General features: G+C 38.2%; 1 long non-coding RNA gene across 1 annotated transcript in view; it reads left to right on the top strand.

The window, feature by feature from the left end:
- Positions 1–22,600, top strand: part of LOC111821423 (uncharacterized) — an 82,249-nt gene that overhangs the window by 23,563 nt on the left and 36,086 nt on the right. The window lies entirely within an intron of this gene.

Raw genomic sequence — 22,600 nt, 5'->3', positions numbered from 1 at the left:
TCTTTAGTAGAATGTGATTTTGAATATATTGCATAAAAAATTACAATGAGAATATTCATTTAGATTAGTTAAAATTTTCTATGACTTGATTTTATGATCCATTTTCCACTTTTGAAGTTGTTATATTTAAAAGATAAATGCAAAGATTTTTTGTTTAGTAGTTTATCAATATTGTTTACCCAGAGCTTCTAACCTGTTCATTCCAGTTTGGCCCCTGCAGAGAATTTCATTTTCACCCCAGATATATTGAATCAGAATCTGCATTTTAATGTAGATCCCCTATCTTGTTAAAATGTAGATTCTGATTCAATGTATCTGGGGTGGAAATGCAAATTCTCAGCTGGTGATCAAACTGGAATGAACTCAGTTCCAAGCCCTGTGCTTACCTTAGCAAAAAACTAAATATAATTTTACTCTTTCTGATATCTGCTATATTTTTTGCCATCTACTGTCAGTTCAAACTTAGAAGACAGAATTCATCTTCAAGTGACTTTCTAAAGTTTCGATTATTAATATAAAGTTAGAAATTAGTCATTCAAAGTTTTGTCAATATTTAATACTCTGAATTTCTTTTACCAGTTAATTTGCTATTGCAGAAGAGACTGTTTTTGAATAATGACAATAAAAACTCATACCCGAAATCACATATTTCCAGACTTCTCTAGACATTTATGGAAACCCTGATGGTGTAGTGGTTAAGAGTTTGGCTGTTAACCAAAAGGCTGACAGTTTGAATCTACCAGGCGCTCTTTGGAAACCCTATGGGGCAGTTCTACTCTGTCCTATAGGGTCGCTATGAATCGGAATCGACTCGATGGTAATGGGTTTGTTTGTTTTTTTGGTTTCTAGACATTATTGAGAAAAGAAAGATGTAAAGGGCTTGTTGGTCAGAAATGAAGAGAGATGAATTTTTATTTGTAATGAAAGCTAAAAGGAAGACTGGGCAAGGAGTTGCTGGCAATAGCTTACTGTTCATCAGGGCATGGAGCAGAGTTTTGAGAAGTCCAGGTATGGGAGCGGATAGACTAAGACTCTGCCTCTTACTACCTGTGACATTCTGGGAAGATTGCCTAGCATACCTGGACCTTCCCTTTCCCACTTGCAAAAGAAGGATAATACTTAACTCATAAAGTAGTTATGAGAATTAAACTAAATGACAATGTATCTAGAGTGCTTAGCACAATAGTATACTTTATTATCATTTTTTGATAAAAAGTGTATTTTCTCAATATCAAATTTCCAGAGCCTTCACTAAGGAAAAATTAATTTCTTTGCTTAGGTTATTTGTGATCATGGGTTTATCTTGTGAGAAAAGCAGCTGGATGTTAGCAACGTGGAAAAGCCTTCCCTGATGCACAGTAGTGCTTATCTGATCATAACATTTTAGTTTTATAAAAGTATCTAGAATTTATAAAACTCAATGCCTTCAAAGTGAGTAGATTAAAAAAAAAAAAAAAGAGGTATCCTTCAAGCTTCTTTCTTCTTCCCCAACAATAAATTGCTGCACATACTCTTGACAACTGTCTCGGGTAGAAAAAATCAACTAGCAAAAAACATCATAGAAACAGATCATGCAGGTATGTAAATTTTACGGCACAGGTATGTACATTTTGAATGATAAAAATGTTATAATTTTTAGCCTTTCAGGCTAAAAGGAAAGGACAATAGCTAGTAACTCAATGTCGTACGAAGAAATAAAGAATACTGGTAACGGCAACTACATAGGTGAAAGTATTATTATACTTTTGGTCTATAACTCTTCTTCTCTGTCCCTATGTGATTGAAAAGGTAAATGTATAAAACAGTAATTATAAATCTATGTCGATGTGCACAAAATGTATAAAGATATAACCTGTGAAAATAAGAATAAAATGGGGAGTGATGGCGATGCACAGGAGCAGAATGTTTGTACAGTATTTATTATAGATTGAATTGTGTCCTACTGAAAAGATATGTTAAAGTCCTAATCCCTGGTACCTGTGAATGTGACCTTGTTTGGAAATAGGGTCTTTGAAGAGGCTATTGGTTAAATTAACATGAGGTCATACTGAAGTAGGGTCATCCTAATCTAATCTGAGTGATGTCCTTCTAAAAGAGGAGAGGGATTCTGCCTCAGGACTGGTTACGTAGATATCATGCTAGAGTTTCCAGTCAGCCTGGTCTAGAGTTTTGGACTTGCCAGCTCCCAGAAGCACATAAGCCAATTCCTTAAAATAAATTATCTATCTATCTACTCTATTTCTCTAGAGAACTCTGATTAATACACTGTTAAAACTAAGTTGATATTGTTCAAAATAGGTTTTTATAAGTTTAAGATGCTAATTGTAACCATTAAGAAAATAACGAAAGAACGTAATCGATGTCACTGAATTGTGCATGTAGAAATTTTTGAAATGGTTTATCTTTGGCTATGTATATTTTCACCAAAAAAAAAGTCAAGAAGGGAGAGGGTTGACATGTCGTAGGGTTGTTAACCAATGTCATAAAACAATATGTGTACTACTGTTTCATGAGAAACTATTTGTTCTGTAAACCTTCACCTGAAGTACAATAAAAAACAAACCTTTAAATAAAAAAAAAGACAAGAAGAGGCAAATGTATAGAGACCAAAGTTTCTTAGTGCTACAGTAACATAAATTTATTTTCTGACAATTCAGGAGGCTGAAAGTCTGAATTCAGGGCAGTGGCCCTAATGGAAGGCTCTCTCTGTTGGTTCTGAGGAAGATCCTTCTCTCTTTCAGCTTCTGTAGCCCTGGTGTTCCTAGTTCACTTGGTGATCTTCATGTGGCATCTATCCTCCCCACCCCCACTTCGTACTTGCTTGTCTCTGTATCTAATCTGCTCCTTTTATAACTCAAATGTGATTAGGTTTTAAGACATACCCTACAATCATATGACCTCATTAACATAAAAAAGAAAGCCCTATTCCCAAACGTGATTATAACCACATCCATACCGACTCATAACAACCCTATAGGGCAGAGTAGAACTTCCCCATAGGGTTTCTGAGGAGCGCCTGGTGGATTTCAACTGCTGAACTTTGGTTAGCAGCCATAGTTCTTAACCACTAGCTACCAGGGTTTCCGTCCACAGGTATAAGGGTTAGGATTCCCACATATATTTTCGGGGACACAATTCAATCCATAACTGCTAGGATATGGAGAAACTGGAACTCTTGTGCATTGCTGGTGAGTATGTAAAATGTTGCTGCTGCTGTGGAAAACACTTCAGTCATTCCTCAAAAAGTTAAACATAGAATTAACATATGGCCCAGAAATTCCAATGCTTTCGGTTAGATATATACCCAAAAGGAACTCTGATGGTGTAACAGGTAAGCACTTAGCTGTTAACCAAAAAGTCAGAGGTTAGAACCCGCCAGCAGCTCCTAGGGAGAAAGAGCTGGTGATCTGTTCCCATAAAGATTACAGCCTAGGAAATCATATAGGGCAGTTCTTCTATGTCACATAGGGTCACTATGAGTCAGAATCGACTCGCATAACAACATATAACACGTAACAGCACATAACAACAACATACACCCAAAAGAGTTGAAAACAGGGATTTATCAAAGTTTATAGCTCAAAGGTGGAAAGAACCCAAGTGTCCATTAACAGATGAATGGATAAACAAAATGTAGTGTATCCATACAATGGAATATTATGCAGCTATAAAGCAGAATGACATTCTGATACAAGCTATGACATTGATCAACATTGTACATGTACTTAATGTCATTGAATCATACACTTAAAAATGGTTAAAATGGTAAATTTTATATTCTGTACATTTTTTCCATTTCTAAAAATTATGTTTTTTTTACGTAATTTTTGCTTCTATTTTTCTCTCACACCTTTGAATGCGACCATGTCTTATTCACTTTTGTGTACTAAGAATATGCCTGGCATTTAATAGGTTATCAAGAAATTCTTGCTGAGTGGCATGAATGAGTGAATAAGTGAGTGAATGGATGTAGAGAGGGCCACTGTCCTTTAATACCACCTTTGGGACATGTTTCCTGTTGACGTAAACTAAATTACTTGCCTCCAGACTCAGTTAATTAAAAACCCATTTGCAGTCAAGTTGACTCTGACTCATGGTGATGTCATGTATGTCAGAGTAGAACTATGCTCCATTGGGTTTTTAATGGCTGATTTTTTGAAAGTAGATTGCCAAGCTTTTCTTCTGAGTCACCTCTGGGTGGACTGGAATCTCCAGCCATTTAGTTAGCAGCTGAGTGCATTAACTGTTTGTACCACCCAGGGACTCCAGTGGCCAATTAAACCTAAAAGCTTTTTCTCTGTCTCTACTGATGCCAGTAAGAGCTGTTCAGTTCATACCTATGTAACCCCTTCTCTTATTGTGTGATAATCTACCAACCCACTGAGGAGTGCTAGTAATTAGAAAACATCTATCACTCTTTTAGTACAGTGATATTTCTCAACTGTGTTTTGAGGAGCATGAGCTTTTGCGAATGCAAAGAGGCCAAGTTGGGCCAGAATCTAACTCAAGGAGGTGGAGGACAGGAGGCTGAGGAGAAAGCCCAGCTCATGATGGCATCACCTCACCTTTCCTTAGGGAGGAGTTCGGCTTTTATTTGTTTTATATATTGAGACTCCGTGCAAGACTGTGCTTGAGAAATAGAATATATCACTAAAAAAGTTTGAAGACCGCTGCTCTCATGGTTATACCAGTAACCATTTGCTGTTGAGTCAATTCCAATTTATAGCAACCCCACGTGTCTCAGAGTAGCACTGTGCTCCATAGGGTTTTCAATGGCTAAGAAGATCTTCAGGCCTTTCTTTGGCAGCACCTCCGAGAGGACTCCAACCCCCAACCTTTTGGTTGGCAGCTGAGTGCTTTATATAGATTACTAAATAGAAGGATCTGCCTCTTCAAGTCCATGAAAGAAGACAAGCTTGAAAAGAAGACAAACTTAGGTTAATTTTTGAGTTATCAAAACAAAACACATTAAAAGGTAGTTTGGGGAGATAATTCTGACGTTTCTGCATGTAGTCTGAATGAAGAGCTTGTTCAAGAATATTTGTAAAGCTACTTGGGACAGGGGGCAGATTTGCCTACACTCAGGGTTAATAAATCTAGTCTCCCTCTCCTCCTTGGAGATAGTCCAGGTTGATAAAAGATATATCCCTCTGAGTCAGAGGGCAGATTTATTTCCTGATCAGGATAATAAGGATAATGTCTCTCTGTAGGGGAGGATGGACAGGTTTGCTGGCAGGTTCTTTAAGAGACTGGAGCTTTTCTATGCTTGGAGTTTCTTAGCTGTCACAAACACACCTTGTGTGCACTCTCTATCGGGGCCGCCTATCTGGGAGGCAAGAGGAACCAATGGGAGAATGAAGCTCATGCTGCCTGCTGTTTCATGCGTAACAACCTGTATAGATCCTTCCGGGCTCATGTCTCCTACTGGCTGAATCTATGGAAATTTGGCAATCCAACCTAGTATTTGCAGCGGTGGCTACTGTTTAGAACCTCCTTGGCTGTTTGACAGGGAGGACCCTTCAACCTCTAAAAAAATGTTGACCAAGAGCACCTTACCTGAAAGATAAATTCCACTCTCTCTTATGGTTTTAACTTTATAGAAGAGCCATAGTTATGTCACAGGCTTCAGTAAGAGTATTCATAATGATGTTTGTGTGGACGTGTATAAATACTTTGAAAGTCATAAATGCCCTGGATACAAAATTATTATTGCTGTTAGTATTTTCCTTCCTGCTAGCCTAAGGAACATTCCTATCCTCCTACCCCCCATATTTCTAACAAGGAAATACGTTGGATATAAGATCGTGGTCAACTTCTAACAACAATGTTCTTCAAGTTTTATTGCACTTAAGAATCACCTATGGATCACATTACAAAAGCAGATCATTGGGTCCTACCTTCCGGAATCGAATTGCACGAATCGGGAGAGCTGTGCTGAGTTTGCTCATAAACAGAAACCCAGATTTTGATGGATATAGTCACACTTTCAAAAACACTATTTTAAAAGACCAGTAGTGTCTTTTAAGTAAAATGAAAAAATGGATGAAATCCACAGGATAAACCTCTGCCTTTTCTTCAAACATGGCAGATTTGACACAGGAGGCAAGTGGAGGAAAACAGGTGCCCACATTCTGATACATTAAATATTAAGTCAGCACTTTACCCTAACTTCAGTTCTAAAACAGTGAAATCACTTCAGGTCTTCCTTGCTAAGGACCTTACTGTCTTGTTTTATTTGTTTGTTTACAACGGTAATAGCAGGTATTACGGAGACAATTGTTCCAGAGGTTATTTACCTCAGGGCCAAGTCATACTTCAATAGAATGTCTGGGACATTAAATCATCTTTCAGTACGTACGTTGGTCTAGAATGCAGGATTGCAGTGCCAATTTGAAGCTAGACTAAGTCTGCCTACTTGCCAAAACACTAAAAGCACTTATTGAAGACTCTAGTTCCTTGACTGATACACCTTTACTTATATACTATCAGTTAGCTTTCACAACCCAGTAGCCTTCTGGGATTTTCAGTGTAAGTTGATGCTCATTTACTTTAGGGTACACTTGTGCTGCAGACATTAATTTAACATCTCTTTTAGGAGCCCTAGTGACACAATGGTTGAGCACTCCACCACTAAAGGGATAAGTCAGTGTTTTGAAGCCACCAGTGGCTCCATGGGAGAAAAGACCTGGCAATCTGTTCCCGTAAAGATTACAGCCTCGGAAACCCTAACGGCAGTTCTACTCTCTCATATAGGGTTGTTATAAATCAGAATCGACTCAACGGTATACAACATTTTGTTGTTAACCCCGTGACGTAGTTTCTTTGAGCACCTCTTAGGAAAATTTGTGTATATGTATTCCTTCTGCCAGCAGCAGAGGCATCTTTAGGGGCATCTTTGGACAATACCAACTTATATAAGATTTTTATTTTACTCTAGTCACTAAATCTTTTTGGATAGGACTCAGCCTTAAACAACAGAATTATTAGATTATCTCTGTAGGTATTGTTCTCTAATGGAGGGATCTAGGTAGCAGATTAATTAATTTATTTTTTCAATAAATATTTGTTGGATGTCTACCATGTGTTAGGAATTGTTCTAAGTTCTAGGTTCTGGGAGTACTGCAATTTGAACTGAACAAAGATCAGGCTCTCATGAAGCTTATATTTAGTATGTGTACATGTATATTGAGGGGGTAGAGAATATACAAATAAATGCATATGTCAAGTGGAAATAAAGCAGGGTAAGCAGAAAAAGAGGGCTGGGATTGTGGTTGGGGGGCTGGGAATGGGGATGGTATTTTATACAGGGTGAGCAGAAGGACCTTTCTGAGGAGGTCACCTTTGTGCAGAGACTAAATAAAGTGAGAGATGAGTAGACACAGAGTTGTGTCACCCAGACCTCCCTTCAAAGAAGGACATGCTTCCTCAGCTGCTGGTGAGCTATCAGCAAATAGCCTTCAACTCTCAGAACTCTCATGGACTGCTGCCTCAACTGCAAAGAGCCTCTTCCTCAAAAGCATGCCCTGCTGGAGGCGGCCCACATCCAATGACTCATTAAGATGGGGATATAAAGGCCCAGGAGGACCTAGGGTGTGCAAATGGTTAAAGTGCTCAGCTGCTAACTGAAAAGTTGGAGGTATGAGTCCACCCAGAGGTGACTCAGAAGAAGGGCCTGATGATCTCAAAAGAAAAAAAACAAAACAAAACCCATTGCCACCAAGCTGGTTCTGACTTGTAGAGACCCTATAAAACAGATTAGAACTGCCCCACAGGGTTTCCAAGGCTGTAATCTTTACAGAAGCAGATGTCACATCTTTCTCCTGAGGAGCAGCTGGTGGGTTGGAAACGCCGACCTTTAGGTTAGCAAGTGAGTGCTTAACCACTGCACCACCAGGGCTCCTTCTGGCGATCTACTTCTGAAAAACCAGCCATTGAAAACCATATGGAGCACAGTTCGACTCTGACACAAATGAGGTTGTCATGAGTTGGAATCGACTCAATGGCAACTTGTTTTTTTTTTTTTTTTAAATGCCCAAAACAAGACCTACCTGACAGGTTATTTCAGCTTCTGTGTTTTCCCATGAAGCTGTTGAGTGGCATTACTTCCTCCTCCCTCCCCACCCCAATATCATATTCACAAAAATCAGAATCAGTTTCCTGGAAAACCTAACCTGTGACTGGGAGGGAGACACGCGGATATCCGAGAGAAGAGCATTTCCCCACAGAAGGAACAGTAAGTGCAAACACTATCAAACCACTACCCATATGATAATAACATAACAACAAAAGGAGGATACAGAACAAACCTCCATAGCTTGGTGTGGACATCACCCAGGACCGGCTAGGAAGTGGTGCAGAGCTTGCCAAGGAAAGTATTAGGCAAGAACTTGAGGGAAATCAAAAAAGGAGACACAGAAATAGAAATGATTTTGATTTTGAATTAAAATGTAAAGTCAGCATGCCTGTTGGAGACTTCTAGAACTCTACAGGTCTATTTTTTTTCCCACTGATGAATTGTAAGGGTGCTTCCCACTGTCAGTGACAAGAAGGACCAGTTTTACCAATTTTCAAACCCACATCCTATCTCTCTGCTCCATCTCTCTCCAAGCCTCCTCCTCCTCTTCAATGACTGCAATCTTCTCACACATCTCACTCTTCAAATTAAAAGTTCCCAGAAGGGAAGGAAACAGATTTTCTCAGCCTAGGACAGTAATAGATCCATTAACCCCATTGCTGTTAAGTCGATTCTGACTCATAGCAACCCTATAGGGCAGAGTAGAACTGCCCCATAGGGTTTCCATAGAGCAGCTGGTGGATTCAAACTGCTGACCTTTTGGTTAGCAGCAGTTGCTGTTAACCACCACACCACCAGAGCTCCATAAATGCTGTTAGTTATAAAGAGATTATGGAAGTTAATCATAGAAAACAAGCAACACCTCCTCAACCTCGTTCCCCAAAATAACAAAGCTCAATGTCTTGTCACAGCTCAGGAAGAAGATAGTTATAGAACCCTATTTTCTACACAAAAGGAAATTATTACAAAGTTAATCGTTTTATTTCCATAGTACATAGAGAAGTAGGTGTGTATGTGAAAATTAGTCACAGCTTGACTTTTGTATGATTAAACAAAATCCCATATTGTAGGTTCTTATTTTCAAATTGCTATTACTATTGTTTCTACTTGTGTTATTTAATTACTATTAATTACTTAATTACTATTGTTTCTACAAAGTGTCTGATTCAGAATAATAGCATTAGGCAGGGGGATTGTCTGCCTTTGAATAACTTTAACTTTTACATCCAAGTTTTACCACCAAGGGCATGGAGGCCCTCCGGACTCAATGGTTCCTTGTCTTTCTCTTGTAAGAATATACAGAGGAGACAATTTTGGAGTTCAGCTCTAACGGGTTTATTTTACTTGTGACAAGTAAAAGGAGTCAGTCAGGGCTCATGACTCTCCAAAAGACTGACTTGAAGGGAGGAAGTAAGGCTAGGGCTTATACGGGTTCGGTGGAGATAATAGAGCAATGAACGTTCAGTGAGTTTCTTTGAAGGGGCAGGTACTTCTTGGAATGGCGGTGCACACTAATTAGGTTGCACTTGCATCTGGAATCCAAGATGGAACACAATGATATTCAAGATGGAGGCCCCTCAGCAGCCTTTGGCATCACTTATAATGGGATATGCTGCAGGTGCACTGATCTTCTGCACTACTTTGCCCCCTTTGGTGGGCCAAAACAGCGGTCACACTTTGTTCTTCTGCACATGTGGAGCCTGTAAGAAGGGGAAAGGGACTAGAAAAACACTAAGGAGGAAGTAGTAATTCACGGGTTGTTCTAAACTTATTTTATGTTGACAGGATGTGGTTCCTGTTTACCCAACTTCTAGGTGGTGATCTTTTAACAGCTCTTTTATTCCACCAGCACAGTTAACCCTATCTGTTTCACAAGCATCTATTAATACACCATGTGTATATTGGATACTTTAATATTAAGGAAATAATTATCATGATACTAAAGTTTAATGCACCCAAAGGCTGTGTTTAAATTACAGTATCTTATAATACCTAAACAGCCATCACCCAAACTAAAGATGCTTGCTAAAAGACAAGAATTTCATAGATCATCAGAAAACCATCACTTCCATGTTGCCAAGGATTGTTTTAAAGAGATAGTGAGAATATTGTTAGGAAAAGGGCTATCACTACAGTGTGAGTTCTATGAAGGTGCATTTTTGCCTTGTTTTATTCCCTCTTGTATCTCCAGTTTGTATGGAGGTATCTGGAACATAGTCGGTGCACAATAAAAAATTGTTGATGACTGAATGAATGATTAGGAAATGGTGATCTAGATTTTGTAAACTTGGCTAATTCAATTAACTTGAGTCTCGGCTCCTTCATCTAAAATGAGGAATTCAGACTAGGTATGCCTTAGGATTCCATTTAGTTCTAACATTTTATTTCTGAAAAAAAAAAAAAAAATTGGAATTGTTACTGCACCTTCTACCTCACTTAATCTACTTTATAGATAGATATATTTCAGTTGAGGCAAGAATGGCCAGGTAAATGACAGTGAATATTTGTTGGTTGTCTTTCCAGCATCTATTAGCTCTTTTCCTACCTGTTGTTAGCTGCCATCAAGGCGATATCAACTCATGACGACCTTATGCACTACAGAACAAAACACTGCCCAGTCATCCTCACAATTGCCAGCACGTTTGAATCCTTTGTTGTGGTTATTGTGCCAATCCATCTTACCAAGTGTCTCCCTCACCCTCGTTAGCCCTCTACTTCACTGAACATGATGTCTTCCTAAGGTGATTGATTCCTCCTGAAGACGTGTCCAAAGCAAGTAAGTCAGACAGTTTTCTGTTGCAGTCCATAAGGTTTTCATCGGCTAATTTTCAGGAGTAGATCACCAGGCCTTTCTAGTCTGAAAGCTCCGCTGAAAACTGTTCACTATGGGTGACCCTGCTGGTATTTGAAATACCAGGGACATGGCTTCCAGCATCACAGCAGCACACAAGCCACCACAATAGGACAAACTGACAGATGGGTGGTGGTTCTCCTACCTAAGAGTACTTAAATTTTCATTTTGGATATGAACCCCTGCTCATATGCTTTGAAAGCAGTTGATTACAAGTGGCGGACCATGACTAAGTCCATCCTAGTAGTCCCATCTCCCTCGATGGGGTGATTGGTTAAGGCCTGGCTTGCCCAATCCAATCATGGATAGCATTTCCCTGGTCACAGGGGTTGGTCAGAAATGGGCTCCTAGTCAGTAAGGGACAAGAGGAGGTTTGCTGCGGGTTTCTGGGAAAGGTGCTTCTTGGCTCTTCTGAGAGTATTACTCCTGGAAAACATGCTTTCTTGTCTGCACAGTTTTGAGGCTATAAGCCTAGAACCATTGCAACCATTTTGCTATCATGAAGGATGTAAATCTTGCAATAAGCTCACACTGTGGAAGGTAAAGTTGAGAAACGGGAAAACAAGCGAAAAAACCCACAAAAACGCAGGTCTTTGATAAAATCACTGAGCTCCTACATGAAAGTAACCCTCAAGCTCACTCAGTCGTTTGACTTTCCAGCTCATAAACCAATAAACACCTTTAATAAATTGTTTATGAGAAATTGTTAGATTTTTGTAATTCTCTTTGAGGGAATAATTTTAAACTCTGGAATATGAAGAGTAGAATGAACAGGTGATCATCTATGTGACTAGAACAAGCCATACATGGGGGTGGTTAGGCAGCACTTTCAGGACTATTTTTGGATCTTTGTGCCTTAGAACAATTCTTCCCTTTTTACCACTCACAACCCCACCAGCAACGTGTAGCTCATCCTATTTAGGGTTGATGACAGAAATTTTGGATTTCTTTAGATAGAAAGAGGTACTAGAACCCCTAGGAGCATTCGGGAAAACAATAAACAAGAAGTAGTGGTGTCTTAATTATCAGCTGCTACACACACAAACATACATACACAAACACAATCTCTACTATATATACACACACTAACTTACTATATATATGTATATATTTAAACATCTTTACTGATATATAAAATTTGTATTCCATAACATTCACCCATTGAAAGTGTACAATTCAGTGATTTTTAGTATATTCACAGAGTTGTGCAATCATCCCCACAATCCATGTTTAGAACATTTCGATCACCCCAAAAATGAAACCTCATACTCGTTAGCAGTCATTCCCTATTTCCCCTCCCCCAGGCCCTGGCAACCACTATTCAACTTTCTGTGCTTATAAATTTGCCAATTATCTACTATATATTTTGAATCTCTTTTAGCTTAACTATTTACTAACCTTTTAAAATCTTCCCTTTTTGCACGAAATAACCTTTTAAATTTCATTTAAATGACATGAACTCTTCAAATTTAGATAGATTCAGTGAATAGCCATGAATGGGATTCCACAAATCCTTATAGCGAAATATATACAAAGGTTTGTTTTTAGTTTTTCCTCTTTGTTTTTATATTCCTTTAATATAAATTCAGATTAAGAATACATCATACTAGAGAAAAGAAAAAGGAATATGAGGAGCATGAGAAGGAGGAGGAATATGACAGCACTATAGAGGAAGAAAACTTTTATTGATGAAATGAAAAGAAAAAACAGTCACTCCCTGATCCCTAAATAAAAAAGGATGGAAAAATAGAACCAAATCCTACATGATGAAAAACATTTTTTAAGTTTCACAGACTCGGACAGGTGCCCTCAAGGCATATTTCAAAGAAAATCTCCATTTTCATGTTAAACTCTAATTCCTTTCAATAAGATATCTGATTTTGGGTGTAGATTTTAAATGCCTTATTAGCCACGAGGAAAGAGAATATAGCAACTTAGTCATTTTGGGAAGAGCAAGAACATCCTTTTACTCTTTATAAAGTTTAAGGGATCAGAAACATTTTTTATATGAGAAAAGAAGAAGAAATTGATTAAAAGTGATACTGTGAGTTTTTTTTCTTAATAAAGGTAATTCGAGATTAACTAGGAAACAGTCTACATAAAACCAAGTGTACTAGAACACCATGTAACAAGAGAAGTCTACTGCCTGTTTTTCTGATTTCCTAGCTTAAGAAACTTTGTTTTGTATTATTTCTTCAAGAAAGAGTAATTAAAATTCCATAAAATTCTAACTCAAAAATAGCAACCCTATCACAAATTGGATGAGAAATACTGTTTCCAACATTTTTATATTGCAAAATGGTAGATCAAATGTTAGAAACAAAAAAATTAGAGAACTAATTTTCTATACCTGTAGGCTTGACAACTAGGAAGGATTTCAATTAAAAGCCACAGCTTCCAGAATAAAGAATGTCTATTTTCAAATTTAGATGAGAATGAGAAACATAATAAAGGTAGAAAAATCAATTATAGAAGATTTACAGAAGTATAATGGAAAGGCATTTATGGTCCCTGGGTGGTGCAAACGGTTGGCAGTTTGATCTCAACCAGAAGTGCCTCAGAAAAATGGCCTGGTGATCTACTTGTGAAAAATCAGCTATTGAAAACCCTATAGAGCACGGTTCTACTCTGACATACCTGGGGTCACCATGAATTGAAATCAGTTTGATGGCAACTGGAACTGGAAAGACGGTGGCAAATTCTTTGACATTCCTTTCATCAAAAGATGGTGGTCTAATTTCCCTTCCATTGAATCTGGACTGGCCTCAGTGATTTTCTTGACAGTAAAGTGCAGTGCCAGTGACATCGAATGACTTTCAAGCCTAGGCCAGAAGGAGCTTTTAGAGCTTCTTCCTTGGTCCCTTAGAATGCTTGTTTTCTTTGCTCTTCAGACTCTCACTTTTTTTTTTTTAATTGTGCTTTAGATGAAGGTTTACAGAGCAAATTAGCATCTCATTAAACAATTAATCTATATATTGTTTTGTGACATTGGTTGCCAACCCCATAACAAGTCTACACTCTCCTCTTCTCGACTTTGGGTTCCCTGTTAACCAGCTTTCTTGTCCCCTCCTGCCTTCTTGTCCTTGCCTCTGGGTTGGTGTGCACATTTAGTCTTGTTTTATTTTATGGGCCTGTCTAATCTTTGGCTGAAGGGTAAACCTCAGGAGAGACTTCAGTACTGAGTTAAAAGGGTGTCTGGGGGCCATACTCTCAGGGTCAGATTCTCACTCTTAAGATACTGCCTCTTGAAACCCAGCAAATGCGAAGTGAGAAACCCAAGCCACCTAGAGAGACAGTGTGCAGCTGCTTCCGGTAACAGCCCCAGCTGACTGTCCAGCTGAAAGCCAGCATTAACTACCAGCTATTGTGGACATCGACTCCGGGTGAGCTCTCAGATACCTGTAGTCCTAGCCAATATCTGACTGCTACTATATGAGTGACTCCAATACAACACCTCCACTGAGCCCTTCCTGAATTACTGCGCTCCGTATTGTAAGCACAATAAAATGGTTATTTCAATCTGAAAAATTTTGGGGTAATTTGTTATGTCACAATAGTTAACCGGAGCAGCCCTGTTTTTTATCAGATTGCTCTAACAACTTCTGTCACATCAGGCTTTGTATGATGAGGTTGTTGAGTTTGCAAGGATAGGAGAATTCAGTCTGAAAACTTGTAACAAACAAATCGTATAACTGGGCAGTATTTAACACTAAGGTGAAATTTAGATGATTTTATTGCTTAGTGAAGAATCTCCTTGATCCTCTATCAATTATCCCTTCATTATATCTAACAGTAAACAAAAACAAAATAATTACATAATAATGTCCTTTATCTCTTCTCTCTTGATTTGAATGATGTTAGCCTGAAGGAGTCAGTTCTCTACCTGTTCAAACTTTGCTACCAGATTCCCTGTTCTTTCCCTCTTCCTGGGAAGGTCTGCCTTTGATTACAGTACTCTGGGGCCTGCCAGGATTTCAGCGGCCTTTGCTCTTTGTTGGTTCCAGGGCAGGCTGTTCTGAGCATAACTTGCTGGCATCAAAATCTCTGTGACTAAATCCTGACCTGCTGAAAACATTTTTTGACCTCGGCCTAATTCTCTTTCTCTCTCTCTCTTTTTAAAAAGCCTATCAATACTTGGGGAATTTATTTAACTATCATTACCCCAAATGTTAGAAATATGTTACTGGCATATCAATCAGCCCCTGCCTCTGCCTAGAATACTCTGTATTAAGTTTGAAGCATATTTCAGGCCTTTTTCACACATAGTTCTGCACTATGATAGAAGGTAAAATTCACCTTCAACCTGCCTGAATATCCGACTAGATAAATGTCTCGTTCTTCATTTCACCATTAAGTCATTGGATTTGATCAGGCATCTCGAAGTATACACATACCACCTCTCCTAGACTTTAATTTTTATCACTTTTAACCAGAAAAATACTATATGAGGTCTCCAGAGTTGGATGACAGACATATTGGGTCTGTTAGGGTGGTGATGGGGGGCAGTTGGGTGTCATTTTTTTTTTTTTTTGGTAAGTCTATTCATTTAAAGTAGAAGTTGAAAGCTCAAAAGCAATTGGACAGGATGGGGATGAGGATTGAAGGTTTGTGGGTGAGGGGTGGGAAGCAGGGTGATGAGGTACATGAGTGAAGATAGCCAGCTTTGTAACTGTATTTCACAGCAACATTACTCATCCTAAAACAAATCATTTTGAAACCTCAGTTTTTTTAATTTTTTATTTCAGCATACTTTTTTTTTTTTTCCTTATAGAGGTCATAGTTCTTATAGTGGTTTGTTTTATAATGCTGTTTTAAGTTGAATGTCTTCAAGAGAGACATACTTTGTCTGGATCTTATAATTGTAGGAATAATTGTTATTTTCACAAAGAAATATGTTTTGTCCCATTTTTCACAAAATTCAAGGGGAAATCTATTTTTCATTTTCTCACTTTTGATACAGACATGAGTACAAAGAAATATTCCTGTATTCTAAAAAACCAGCAGTCCAAATATAATGATAAATGGCAATTCACACTGAGTTTGTTAGAGAGAAAACAGGGAGTGGTGGTTACTGGGTTGAATTGGAGAGTACAGGTGATATCTAAAGGGAACATTGCTACTCAGCTCCAACTATGCATGCCACTTGTGAATGTCAGAAGACAGGCCGAGTTTTAACAGAGCCTCTGATTTTCCATAAGAAACTGGACATTTGGATAAAAATTTTCTGATCTCCAAATATTAACAATCAATTCAATTTATAAACAAAATGTGTGGGTCAAAGCGCACTGCAGGCATAACCTGGCCCGAAGGCTGCCCATTTGGGATCTCGGCTTTAGAGAATGTATCTGAATCTGATTAGGGGTTAGAATCAGAGCTTCTGGATTTTCAAGATAATTATGACATATATCATTATTTACAGCAAACTTTCAACAAGTGTATGTATAACCAAGGACAACTGCCTAGAGACAGAATGAAGAGCCTCAAACAAGGAAGTGACACCCCAAGAAGGACTTGTGTGGGACATATCTAATGCAGCATATACAGATGGAAAGAAATGGAATGTGGATGACCCAGACCCAAGTATGGAACACAGCAGACACTCTTCTTTCAGCCAAAAGTTATTTCATCTGTTTTATAGTAACGAAGAACTAAAAGTTGGTGTCAAATCTATTGACATATACTTCCCTCAGACTATTATGTGTATTTGGGGTGTATGATGGGGGCAGGGCTGCTATAGCTGAGGGGTTGGCCAAGGATTGAACTTAAGCATGGACTGCAGTTGGGAGTGGGTTGGTAAGAGGCTCTTGTGGTCTTCCTTCAATTGAGTCCAGGACTGTGTGTCAAACCACTTCCTTTCCTGGAATACAGCTAATTGGACTTCTCTCTGGCTGAACTGGTGAGTCCATTCTTCGCCACATCCTGATTGGAAGAAATGCCAAAACTTTTTAAAAGAGTAGTCTACAATTGAGCATGCTTTTCAAGGAGGGAGTTGCCTTTCTGCCTCCACTGGTTGGTAGAAAGAAAGGCTTCTCTTGAAATAGTGGGTTGTAGATAACTATGTGTCTTGCACTTGTATCAGAAAACCCAGGTGTTCCGTAGACTGATCCTTGGACCTCTGTTGGGAAGCCAGCAGAGGTAGGAGATTTTATTGATATAGGATGATGACACTTTTCAGCACCTCCCTAGGTGGTACAAATTGTGTGAGCTTGGCTACTAACAAAAATGTTAGGGGCTTGAATCCACCCAACAGCACCATAGAAGAAAGGCCTAGCAATCTACTTCCATAACATGACACCCACTGAAAACCCTATGAAGCCGAAGTTCTACTCTGATACACATGGGGTCGCCATGAGTCAGAATCACCTTGACGGCAACCGGACTAAGCACTTAACTTTGAAGCTCGGGATTCACTACAAGCATCACTAAAATCCAATCCATTTTCTCCTGAGGAACTTTGTAATCTAGACAGCATTTCCACAAAGAACCCTCATCTACTTCACTTCTATTTTTGAATAAACTCTAAAGCAAGGTGTAGCCAACCCTGACTGTGTCAAGTTGGGAGTAAGGGATGAGTTTTGTTTGGACAGGAAACTAGAATAAGGTGTTTCATTGAACACAAGAATTCACAACAGTGTACATAGTTAAAAACCATAAAGGAATATGAAGATTCAAAATACAAGGAGAGGAATAAGAAATATTATCAAATCTGGGGCTGCAGTTGTGGGAACTGATGTTAGGGCTTGAGGATTAGAGATATGGAGAAACAGAAAATAATCCAGAATCAAAATGGAGTGGGATTAAGGTGAAAGAATAAGAGGTTGTGATCAATTACCTAGAATAGTGTGACAAAATCTCTTGGTGGGCACAGCAGGAAAATCTACAGAAAAAAATCTTCCTGGTGTGCCTTCCGGTAATGTCAGTTGTACTTAATGTTAGTTTATATTACATTACTTAGTACATTATACAGTCATATACAAATTTTGCATGGATTTTTTAAGAGTAAACATAAGACTTCGAAGACAATTTACCCTCACTGTGGGCTGCTTTGGACTATGACCCAACCATCCAGCACTGCATACATATTCTCTCTCCTTTGCTATTATAAAGAGTATTTTGGTGGGAATGCCTGAGAATCAGAGGCTGGAACATCAGCTAGTGTTCTAGGCTTGCTTTAACGGGCCAGCAGGTGCATGGTCATTTAGGTGGTCAGCTGACTTAAAGGGCCAGGGACAGGACTCCTTGTATATCCTTTATAATCATTGCATCATTTTGGGCCTACATCAACTATTGAGCATCATCATCAAAATGGTGTTTTTCAAACTGTGAATTACAACCTGGACATGAAATCAATTTAGTTGATTGCTACTTATGTTTAAAAAAAAAAAAAAAAGGAAAAAAATCACATCTAGTAAGGATAAATTTTATTTTTGTATTATTTTGTGAAGATTTTATTATGTTTAAATGAGTGCAGTGGGTTACAATGTAAAATACATTTTTTTTTTTTTTTTTACTGTGATAAAAATTAAATCACTATCCTAAACATTTTTTTGGTTCAGGAAGATATTAATAGGCATCCCATGGTGTTTCTTGCTCAAATAAATTTGATCTTTTAAACAAAGTTTAAAGACATCTTTTTTTAACTGAAGTGCTTTTCAGAACAATAAATATGCTAATGGATGTTATGAACTTATAGAAGAGACAAAATCTACAATATTTCCCAAAGTTACTTATATAAAACATTTTTTTTTTCCCAAAGAGCATTTCATGAATCTAGTATCACGTGGAACATAGGTTGTTAGTAAAAATGAATGTAAATTCTCATTCCATTATGTTAGTTTAGTGATATTCAACTAAGCTATTGAGTTACCTTCAAAAAGTTCCTAAGACCCCCTCAGTTATTATGTATTCCTATTGGATTGGAAGAGTAGAATCTGAACTCCATTCAAGTGCTGGTGTTCAGAATCAGTAACATCACGTATCTAATCTGTCCAGTTGCTGAGTTGATTCCAACTGGTGACAACCTCGTGTGTGTAGGAGTAGAACTGTGTTTCATAGGGTTTTTTAATGGTTTATTTTTCAATAGATCACCAGGCCTTTATTCTGAGGTGCTTCTGGGTAGACTTGAACCTCCAATCTTTTGGTTAGCAGCTGAGCACTTAAATGTTTGCATCACCCAGGAACTCCAACATCAGGCAAGCACTTCCTTATAGAAATCTCTCTTCCCTGAATTTATTTCTGTCTGGGAGAGCTACCAGCCACATCAGCCCTCAAGAACATGCTTTGGTGTTCTTGTTGTACCCCTACTAAGCATGACCTCAAAGTGGGGCACAGCATTTCCTGTGGCATTTCCACTCCCACCCCTCGAGAAATAGACAAGTCTTTTTTTTTCGTTTTTAAGATTTACTGCTTATCAGTGTAAGGAAACAGATGGGGATAAAAATGTCCTAGTAAACTATGAGAAGTCATAAGAATCTCTAGAATTTTACTCATTTATTTTTTCTAGCTTAAAATAAAAATATGCATTTATATATCTCCTAGAGAATCTAAAAGAGTCATATTTTCAATAGGTAATTTTTATTAAAACAATTTGCAACTCTCTGGCATATCTTGGATATTGCCAGTTCTACTCTACAGACTCTTTCTGGGCCTTTGATCTTTACTTTTATTTCTAATAGTGGTGCTTACAGTATCAAATCCCAATGTATGACTTGGCTTTTAATAAAGATTATGTAGAATTTTTCCTGCCTGATTATCCCTCTTCTCAGCATCAAAGCCTGAAGATGCAATCAATGCAGGATAACAGCGGCCCTTATTTCTTAGGCTATTTGCCCTCCTGAAGGGCAAAGACTGCAGACTGGGGCATACCAAGTTCCTAGCCTCTGCACAGCTTAAGAACATACCCGCTGGACACTTTCTCACTTGTGCATTCATAAAATCATTAGGAGTGATATGAAGGCAAACCCAAAATCCTACAATAGCATTTACTTAAAGAGGATTAATATAACACTGATCATATACTGTCCTATTTGAGAATATTTTTAGAATTTTGATAATAAAATTTCAATAATAAAAACAGTGTTACTGATTGTGTTTCCTTTTTGCTGTGAGTTCTAGGAAGCTCAGAACCAAATCTGAAGTTTATAGTACTATGTTGATTCCCATTGTTTACATATTTTTAATTTTTATTGTGCTTTAAGTGAAAGTTTACAATTCAAGTTAGTCTGTCATATAAAAGTTTATACACACATTGCTATGTGACCCTAGTTGCTCTCCCTGTACTGTGACAGCACACTTTTCCTTTCCACTCCTGATTTCCCATGTCCATTCAACCAGCTCCTGATCCTCTCTGCCTTCTCATCTCACCTCTGGACAGGAGCTGCCCGTTTAGTCTCATGTATCTACTTGAGCTAAGAAGCACACTCTTCACAAGAGTCATTTTATGTCCATAGTCCAGTCTAATCTTTGAAGAGCTGGCCTAGTGGAATGGATTTAGTTTTGGGCTATTTAATTTTTCTTTTGTGACCCAGATTTTTTTAAAATTTCTGTTTTATTAGCTTATTATTTGTTTTTATTGTTGACTGCCTCAAAGCCTTTGCAGGAAAGATGCAAGGTACAAAGAAATAAATAACAATTTAAAAGAATTCTTTATAGTTACAAGTTCTCCTATTTTATGGGCACACCTTTGTTGTCTGCTGTACTAGTCCCTTTTCATCTCCTAGACCCTTCAACGTTGGAGAGACACAGGGCTCAACTCTTTCAGACCTCAACTTTTTTTCTATGTAAGCTCCCTCCCTAGGTGATCTCAGCCAGTTTCATGGCTTTAAAAAACAGCTATATCCTCTGACTCCCTAATTTATACATCTAGTCCAAACTTGGGAGCCTTGGTGGTGCAGTGGTTAAGTGATTGGCTTCTAACCTAAAGGTTGATGGTTTGAACTCACCAGCTTCTCTGAGGGAGAAAGATGTGACAGTCTGTTCTATAAAGATTGCAGCCTTAGAAACCCTATGGGGCAGTTCTACTGTGTCCTGTATAGGGTTGCTATGGGTCGGAATCAACTTGACGGCAACAAGTGTTAGTCCAAACCTTTCCCATGAACTCCTGACACAAATATCCAACTGCCTATGTGATATCTTCACTTGGATATCTGATAGGCACCTCATATTTAACACTTCCAAAGCCAAGCCAAACTCTAATTCCTATCTCCCCTGTCTCACTTCCTGCTCTTCTCAGTCTTCTCCATCTCGGTAAAAGCCAACTCTATCTTTCTAGTTGTTCGGGCCCCAGACCTTGGAGTCACCCTTGTCTCTCCTTTCTCTCATCTCCTATTTTCAATCTATTAGCAAATCTTGTTGACTATGTCATCAAAATATATCTAGAATGTGACCGTTTCTTAACATCTCCACACCTACTATCTAGATGAAAGCCACAATAACCTTACCCTTGGATTGCACAGTGGTTAAGAGCTCACCTGCTAACCAAAAGGTCGGCAGTTCGAATCCACCAGCCGCTCCTTGGACAGTTCTACTCTGTCCTATAAGGTCTCTACGCGTTGGACTCGATGGCAATGAGTTTGGGTTTTTTTTTTCTTGGTAAACCGTCTCTCTACTTCTGTCTTTCCTTTTTTGCAGTCTGTTCTGTACAGCAGCCAGAGCATCCTGTAAAGATGTAAGACAGATCATGTAACTTCTCTGCTCAAAACTCTCCAGGGGTTTTCCATCTCTTTCAGAGTAAAAGGCTGTTGTTACAATGATCAATAAGGTGCTGCAAAACTTGGCTTTGTTTATCTCTGACACCAAGTATTTCTCCCTTGCTCACTTGGTTTAGTTTACCTTGCTCATCTCTGCATCCACAGTGCTTAGAATGTGCCTTGCATATCATTTAGGTGCTTACTTATTGAAGGAATGAATTAATTTATTAGTGTTTTGTTTAAAATAGATACATTAACCTTTAAGAAAAATAGCAAACACCTGTGAATCAGAAAAATAGTTCATGCAATAGCTATATGCAATAGTTACAAGCAGTAGTTGATTTAATCCTCACAACTCTCCTATGAGGGAGGCATGATTATTATTCCCATTTTACAGATGAAAAGCTAGGCACAGACCTGCCCAATGACACATAGCTGATAAGAAACACAGCCAGGATTTAAACGCTTGCATTTTGCTTCCAGAACCATCACTTTCTTTATTTTGTTTTTACTTAAACAAGTATTTTTTTTAATTATGGAAAATTATAAAAACATACCAAAGTAGACAGACTAGGACAATGAATCCCTATATATCCATCACCCGTCTTCATCAATTATCAACACCTGGCCAACTTCTTTTCATCTATACTCCCTTCCCTAACTGGATTATTTTCGAGTAACTACCAATCATCATTTTAATTTATTTGTAAATATTTCAACATTTATCCCTAAAAGTTAGAGATAAAGACACATGTCCATTTTTGGCTGTTTGTGAGCTAGTTATTTAATTTTCATGAAACAAGTTTTCTCAACTGTGAAATGCACATACTAACCTTCATTTGTTTTGAGTATTAAATGAGACAATATACTCAAAACACTTTGTTAAACTACAAAGCATCATATAAAGTTTAGGTTTTTAACTCATATGTCATTACCCAACTTGTGCTATTATACGGTTAAAGGCTCTACATCAAAGCCCACTTTCTG

The sequence above is a fragment of the Trichechus manatus genome, unplaced genomic scaffold, assembly GCF_000243295.1.
Source record: "Trichechus manatus latirostris isolate Lorelei unplaced genomic scaffold, TriManLat1.0 scaffold00083, whole genome shotgun sequence".
Classification (NCBI taxonomy): Eukaryota; Metazoa; Chordata; class Mammalia; order Sirenia; family Trichechidae; genus Trichechus; species Trichechus manatus.
The sequence above is the reverse complement of the archived record's forward strand: the minus strand, read 5'-3'. Positions and strand labels throughout refer to the sequence as shown.